At 41.8% G+C, this 8,794-nt stretch overlaps 1 long non-coding RNA gene across 1 annotated transcript; it reads right to left on the minus strand.

Annotated features, from left to right (window-relative positions):
* Positions 1-1,443: 1,443 nt before the first annotated feature.
* LOC137281517 (uncharacterized) lies at positions 1,444-7,663 on the minus strand. Its single transcript, XR_010956743.1, has 5 exons — positions 7,556-7,663; positions 5,515-5,586; positions 5,071-5,139; positions 4,402-4,512; positions 1,444-2,304 (listed from the first exon to the last, which is right to left on the minus strand). It is a non-coding gene; the product is annotated as an uncharacterized lncRNA (long non-coding RNA).
* Positions 7,664-8,794: the final 1,131 nt, after the last annotated feature.

Below are 8,794 nucleotides of genomic sequence, written 5' to 3' on the forward strand. Positions count from 1 at the left end.
GTGTCTGCTTTCACTTTCACACGAGAAACTTCGGCTGAAAAGAGAGCCATTGTCTGAATAGGTTAATGAGACTTATGTTTCGGTATGTCAGGCTGTATCGCATTTATTTTCTTTGCGTATTTGAATAATTGACCTGTTTTTGCATGTGACTGATGGTCAGGATATTCTCACACACGAACATCACTATTTCATAGAAGTGCATCGACACATGCGTATGGTTTCTTCTAAATGGTACAATGGGATTTTCTTATTATGAAAAGGTTATGTCGTCTTAATTCTGATGACGGCGTCATTCACATTTAAAACTACGCAGAATAGAAACTTGCAGAATGCAAGTAAAAGTTTGGAGAGTCGATGGGGTAGCCAAATGGTTAAAGCGTTCGTTCGTCACGCCGAACACACCACATGGGTACAATGTATGAAGCCCGTTTCTGGTTTCCACCGTCGTGATATTATTACTGGAATATTGATAAAAGCGGCGTAAAACTCACTCACTCATGATCGTGGAAGTATTCATCATGTAATGTTGAACCACATCGCTCTAAACAAAGCATTTTTACCAGGGGTACCAACATATCTTCTTCGCTGAATAAGAATGTATTGTAAAATAAAAAATAGTTCGACACCCTCATGAACCACAAATGTTTTGCAACGGTCACTGACAATAAACCTCTCACAATCATTCCAGGAGTCACGGAAATCTTTCCGATCCCTGCCAATAACAGGCCTCCAGAAAGTAGCCAAATAAATCACACATATTCTGTATCCTGTATACATACATGTGAAATGTCAGATTGTAATCTCAAGAAACAGTCCATTCTCTACAGCGGTGTTTCCCGTAAAAGATCACTATGTCATTTGAATTAGTCTATATAAAACACCACGACTGACATGTCATGGGTACTGTTGTTCTGTGTTGTTTATTTACAGTAAAGCGTTGTATTCCCTTGAACCACGTATCACGAACATCTGGTGCCAAAGTGCAATCTCACCAGTAAATGACTGTGAGAAAGAGCAACTGAATGAGTCATGATGGTAGATGGAGCTGGTGATCTAAAACTCCACCAACGACATAAGCGATCAACTCCAATATAATTGATAAAGTACTGGACGACGGGGTCTTGATTTAGTACTTGAAGGGTAGCCAACACACACTGGCAGATTTGTACAGCTTGTTGGTGTTGTCTGATCAAGTATGTGAGTGAGTGAGTGAACAGCCAGATAATCAACAAACGTCTGTCGTGAAATAATAATTTCACATCCACAACTAGCACACCTACCATTAAAAATCTACTAAACGCCAACAGTCGAATGTAGATAACCATACTGGCGACTTGCAGTATCTTTGGTACCTGCATGGACCCTAGCTGGATTTACACCATTCCATCGGCCACTGGTGATATTAGATAATCTACCGAAAATTCAAAATAACACACGACACGATTAAATATAATAGAAGGTTTAAATTAACTTTGAATGTTTTGGGACCTACGTACCCTCTCAGGAGGGAAACAATTTTACAATACTAATATATTGAGGGTACGGCCACAAACAATATCAGTTACTAATCTAAACTACCAATGATAAAATATTTATCTATTGACAGTTTATTTATCAAAATTTATATTCAATTTCTATTTCTTTTAAAAACCATTAATTATATGACAAATGACATTGAAAAGAACCTTCATTGTTCTGGCATAGTGATGGAAAAATCAATACAGACTCGTAAGAGGATTCTCACCTTTTAACAGGTATTCATGAGCATATCTAGTATGGCCAATACGACACCGTCGTTTGGACTGACAACCCATGTAGATATAAGCAATGTAGGGTTATATTTCATATAATATATTAATACCAAAGTGGGAAGCTTTGTAATTGGAGTATATAATGTGTTGAGTGCTGCTTTGGTAGTAGATCGGCCATGGTGTTCCCGGAATTGACAACATGGCTGGGTAACCAACAAAAGACGATGTCGCATTGGCCAGTAGCAAGTTCATTATATACTCACATGCAAAATTAACGCACATGAAACATAAAGCAGATATGTATGTAATTTTCAATATTAAACAAGAAACAGGGTCAGATAGAAAAAACACCTGAGTGATAACATTTCATTGGCTACCAAGACTGATGGTATCATGAAGTCTTTGAAAGGTAAAGTGGTTGACAAGAACGGATCTCGCTGGTGTTGAAGGGTAATGTGCCGATCTTGTAACAGTGCTGTTGACTTCCTCACCTGTCACTACCGCTGCAAAGTTGACACGTAAAACTGAGCCACCTTTCGAACCATTGTTGAAGCTGAAAAAGGTGTTTGCAATACTTTAATTTGCCACTTGGCCATCAGGGCCTGTGGGCTTTAAAATCTACAAGCCCTGAATGGAATGTACAGGCCCATTTTGTCAAGCCTTTTGTTCACACTATTTCTACAAACTCTGTTGGTGGAGCCCATGGCAAAGAGAGACGTATCTATTCTGCTTTCTGTTACTTCTGTTACTTCTGTTTCGTTGTGGCATAATATCGCACAAAGTAATATTGCTTCTAGCTGTTTGAGTCGAACTTACATATTCACTGAGCGCTTCATGAGGACATTGGAACATGTCACAACATAAATGACACTGTTGAACATCTCCGTTATCTGAGAGGCCAATATTCTCTAAAACGGACAAGGTAACATTAGATGTACGTTATCCACAGTTGGTGGTTCAAGATACGGAGGAAACCGACCTGTGGTTTCTTACTATACATTTCTGTCAAGGTTTCTCTGTTTACCTCCATTCAATGATTGTATAGTGTCACTCCGACCGTGCATGACACATCTTATCTGTCCGTTATTATTAGAGCTTTCACAAAAACGTATGTTTAAAAATCAACCAGTGGTCCTTCAGCAAATCTTCTAGGGTATCGTATTGACAGTCAATGAAGCCCCACGGACCTTCATATCGGAATAGGTCCCTGCAACCCTTGTATGTTGAGCATGGTAAGTATGTTCATAATATTTTCAGGAAATGGGACTTTGTCTTGTCCAGTCACCAGTATTTAAACTGCAAGTTTCATACACTGAGTACTAAGAAGCAATTTTTGATAACACTCACAAAAATGTACGCTAACTGTTCTTTTTATTACATCCGGGTCATGGATTTGTTCCGTTTCTGGGATCGTTTGCTGATGGGCTCTGCTATTATTATTATAGGAGATTTATACAGAGCACCTTTCCACGCAACTAGCACATGTTCAGGGTGCTGGAGTGTTACGTTGATCGCCGGATGCCGTTTTATAATCAACTCAAAAAGCGAGTTATCACACAGCACCTTCCTCTCGAGGTTCCCATATGCAGCTGGATGGCCTGGACACATAGTTACAGTATTTTGTGTAACGATACAGCACGTCGATGTAACCGCAACTAGGTGTCTACGCGTGTTCGTGTGGCCACCATCTGGTCAAGGTCCCCCTGGTCACCTGCCATCTGGTAAGTGGGTTCTTTTAAGTGCACAGGGTTGTTTACTGCGCACAAGGGGTTGTGACAACACTGAGTAATTTAGCGCCAAGATTTATACACTCGGTCACAAGTGTCATCTACATCATTGCCTTTTTAATTTGTTTTTCCAGGATTTATCTGAAAGCAAGGGCTGTCATCAACCAGAGTCTGGTGGTAGAAGACAAACATACCCAAAGGCCATCACATCCTGCGATGGATTCTAGTAGCCATGTTATGTATTCTGGTAATAAATACAAATGTACCACATTCTTTTCCCGCCGTTTCAGTGTTATCCTGTCTGTCTCACGTTGCCACGCAGGCTCTAAGTCCGTATGGTATCAAGGGGCACCAACTGATGGCAATACGCCCACTGTGGAGCAATCGGGCGCAATCTTACAGCGAAGCACAGCGACGGCCCTCCACTGTTTTCCTCCATCATTTCTATCGTATTCGTTAGCACATCATCATCAGTTAACAGGTTTTGTTTTTACAACATTTGACCTGGACAAATATTTTTCTCATCTTCCTGTAGATCTTTCACTTTTGTTCACTCAGTTCCAACCTGGCAGACAACAAAACCCCATGTCATGATATGATTTGTTGGCAGCTGAAGGTTACAATGTAATTCAACCACCATGTGTACAGGTGCACCAGGAGAACTGAAGATTCCGGTCTGGATTCCGAATCGGTCGCCAGATATGTTGGTCAGAGGAGAAGACCTCAGCGTTTGTGTTAGATGACCTGTTTGATTGCGTGTAGTAGTATCGGTTGTAATGTCAGATTGTATATGGAGTTGATTGTGAAAGATCGTCTTTTCATAAGTGGACCATTGTCCAAGGCAATGAACAATACAAAAACAAATACACCAAGATGATTTGGGGTCCACGAACTGAATGTTTTACTTCAGCCAAGTATGGTACCTGTGTCTGTAAGTTTAAAAAGTTCCTCTGGCGGGAAACGAGGGCCACAGCCGGCAATACCACAAATGATCGGCGTTGGTAAATCCAGTCGAAGCCGTGGTCTTTCGGTGGCTATGCGGAAATAACGTTAAATACTTCAGTAACGTTGCTGGATATTTAACAGATAAACAGTATTAACACATTGTTGGTCGTGAGTCTGACGATTTAGACCTCTCACTATCAAACCACATGTTAATCTTTTTAGCAAGGATACACGTGAGCACGTAAAGTTTTATGTCGCTGTGCCGGTGATAAGCTACAGAACATGAGAAACGGACTTCAACCTCTGTACCCCATGTTGGAATATTCTTTCTGCCTGTAGGTCTGTCAAAAAGCAAACGCACGTCTCGGGCAAAATATACTTGTCAACACCCGGTATACAGAACTGGGCTCCAGAGATGTAACTTAGTCAAGAGAAATAATGTGACGTTTCGTATTGCCGCACTGCAAGACTTGGCTGACAGCGTCTGATGTCTGGATTATGTTACTCATAACATCAATCACGGGTTTGGCTGGTTCAAACGTAATCATTTCCAAACCATGGTCACACAATCGTGCCTTCTTCAGTGTGGTGTTGCACAATAACCTGGACGAACGAAACGATATCCGATCTGAAATGAGAGAGCTCACCAAAAAGCCTGAGATCCAGCGTAGGCAAAGTCTTCAGCCATTCTAGCAAGGAGGAAGAGACATCTTGTACTGCAAAATGAAACTGAAATACTTTGGAAGGTTTGGTGGACATGATATGGGTCAACATATTCACTGAATTCTGAAGATTATTCGATAGAAATTTCTGCCACTCTTGATCCTGGCAGAGAAAATATTTCATGTCATGATGTGTTTGTAATAATGCGACCTGAACGTAGAGTATGTGTCTGCTCCGCTTTCAGAGGGGAGAAATGGGGACCTTCAACAGTGTTGAAACTTTGAAGATAGATACGTAAATATGGCTGTGTTTTCCATCGATCAAGCGATGAAATGTTGTGCTTTTGGATAACTGTGCTCAACACTTTTCTTTCTAAAATGGCAACGTTATGTAAATCCTTGAGTTGATACTACCTTAGGCGTACTTACCTTGTACAGGCGCTGCAAAGGTAACACATACCAGCGTGACGAACAGAGCCAACTTCAGAATCATTGTTGATACTGGAACATCAGATCAGATTCATCTTTCATTATTACAACCCCATTGTATTAGGTTTATTTGTTTGTTTTGGCAATGTGGTCTTCAAAAGTCCGCGCTTGTCGTAACACAGTAACGGGGTCCTGTTGTTCGACCCGCTGACATAGTTGACACGCCATCGTATTTCAGTTCCGTAGGTCGATACTGATTTTCGATGTTTTCTTAGCTCCAAGATAACCGTAAGTTAATAATAATGTATGGCACTTACAACTATCTTGGCGCTAAGAGAGCTTCGAAAATCTAGGACCTGAAAACACCTACAAAACACTGTAAATGTGAACCAGTGGGATTTTATGTCACTTTTCAGAGTATTCTAATTTTGTCATGGAGCCTGACAAGGGAGCAATGCATTTTCACGTTTACCACTTAGGTGAAACCCATGACATTTGGCAGGGTGGTAACCTATTAAGAAGCGTTAGTGGAACACGGTGCCACACCAATAAACACTGTCACTGTCACTGCCACTGACCACCAGGGTCTCCTTTCACAAAGCACTAGGGTGATGGTAAGTCACTAAGGTAACACTAGTGCTATGTTAAAGAATGGGAGTTAAGGTTAACCTTACTAAAAGCATCCTCGATATCTCCTGGGTTACGCTCCACTATGCCCTGAATGCATCTACGGGTCGGCCCGACAATTTTATTTCCTCCTTTTGCTGCTCCGAATTCTCAGCAGCCAATCGTCTAAGCCACCGTTTTAACCCGGCTTGCCAGTGTCAACAAAGATAGCACTTGGGGGAAATCATACAGACAAAATTACAGGTCAGAAACTTTAAAAAAATCTATGAAAGAATCCCATCTAACCTCTTTCGGAGAACCTCTGCATGACTTGTGCTGCCACGTTTAATCGGTTAGATTATTTAAAAAGTGAAAGTGAGTTGTGATTGTTACGCTCAGCTTCCCAGTGTAGACACTTGATTGGCAAAAAGCCAACTAAGGACGGTAATAATTTCATCGGGCTGAACCGTAGAAGTAACCAGGGTATAGTGGAGAGACATCGAAACGTATGCCCCAGAGATATCGAGTATGTACGAAAGGAGTCTCAGATCTACTTTGTCACCTGTTGCCATCAGCATAGGATGTTTGAGACTGGATATATGATCTCGTCATATGACGGTATATGATCAGGGGCAGGAGTCCATGTACAAATGTATTATAAAGTATCCAGGCCCAGCTATGTTGGAAGAGATCGCATGGTTCCTGGCAATTTATCATGTCCCTGCTGGGTAAATAGATGCTGATGGTGGCAATCTGGTTATGACTCGATAAGTGACAAACTTGCTTCAAATAGCTGGAATGGGTGTAACACAAGCAATACACAAACCAGGGAAACCTAATACAGATGAAGGTCCCGAGGTAGAATAGGCCTTCAGCAAGCCATGCTTGCCATAAAAGGTGATTATGCTTGTCGTAAGAGGCGACTAACGGGATCGGGTGGTCAGACTCGCTGACATATGTCATATGGTTGACATATGTCATCGGTTCCCATATGCGCAGATCGATGCTCATGTTGTTGATCACTGGATTGTCTGGTCCAGACTCGATTATTTACAAACCGCCGCCATATAGCTGGAATATTGCTGAGTGTGGCGTAAAACTAGACTCACTCACTCACTAATACTGAGGACGTATTACAGAACTGATATTTCTCTTCATAAGGGACCTTGGGGGATCCGGATGGAATTGGTCTTCAGTGACCCATGCTTGTCTAAAGGGGTGACAGACGGGATCGGATAGTCAGGCTCGCTGACTTGTTTTATACATATCATCTGTTAGATATAGACAGATATGTTGTTAAGTTTTTAACACTGGATTGTATGGTCTAGATCCGATTATTTACAGACCACCGCCACATAGCTGGAATATTGCTATGGTGTGTGGCATGAAATCACTCACTCACTCTTCATATGCGAATACATGAATACATACTTACAGTTATCTTACCCCAGTGTTGCTGCTTGAAGATACTGAGAATACTGAACTGTGTCTTCCTTATATCACTGTCGCATACATCTCAGTCAAGGACTTCCTTTTTACCTTTATGAAATTATTCAGTAGTGTCACCTCGACCATGCATGACACAAGGCATATGTCAGTTATTATTAGCTCTTTCGAGACTTTATCAGTTCATATTTTATCAACTTGTAATCTTCAAGAACATCTGCTTGCTTTCTACACACTCAATGCAATGACTTCTGTTGATACACGCAAAGCGCAAAATGCAGAATGTCAAAACACTGACAACAGTTGCGTTTCCTGTTGACTGATTTCCACCCTAATGAGAAACTTAGTACGCTGATCAGTCCAGATTTTTAAAACTAATTCAACCGGATGCTTAAATATACTGATTTAAAAAAAAAAAAGAAACTTCACAAAATGTAATTTTGAAAAATAATGAATATTGTTTCTCTGATGATACATCTGTGTATCCGAAATGGGATCCCTATCTTTCGATTCTATAAAAACGTTTGCAAAATCCACTGAAACCCATCCATTCGTCGTGCAAATAACGTTAGTGCCAAATCAGGTTTTGCACGAGCAGTCGATCACGTGATCATCTCACGTTCTAACAGTACGTCAAACCACAGTTCTAACAGTACGTCAAATGCCACGATTGTCAAATGTGCAACGTGAACGTGTCGTAGACATGTTGCAAGCGGGAAGATCAGTTATTGACGTCGCAAGAGCAATGGGATGCAGCCGCCGTACTGTGTATGACTTGCCCAAGGCCGGGTCGTCCACGTGTGTCAAATCGTCCTACGTCACCTACGTGACAGATTTCTGCCGGCTACACGAACCAGGGCTGAGATGTTTAGAGGTCACTTGTCCTCACAGACCATTCGAAATCGGTTGCGGGCTGCCAGTCTCCATTCTCGACGTCCATATCATGGGCCAGTATTAACGCCGTTTCATCAACGTCAACATCTGCTGTTGCCCTCGATGGACCCAGAGAGACTGGAATCCAGTCGTCTTTAGCGATGAATCTAGGTTTACCCTCAGATTTGCTGATGGCAGGCATAGAGTCTGGAGACGACGTCGTGAACGGTATGCCTAGTGTTGTGTACAGAATCGGGGGCGGAAGTTGCATAGTGTGGGGTGCCACCGTTCACGACTTCTGGTCATCCGTGGAATCCTCACAGCTGCTGCTTACCGCGACCAAGTGCTCACCCCT

The sequence above is a fragment of the Haliotis asinina genome, chromosome 1, assembly GCF_037392515.1.
Source record: "Haliotis asinina isolate JCU_RB_2024 chromosome 1, JCU_Hal_asi_v2, whole genome shotgun sequence".
NCBI classification, from domain to species: Eukaryota; Metazoa; Mollusca; class Gastropoda; order Lepetellida; family Haliotidae; genus Haliotis; species Haliotis asinina.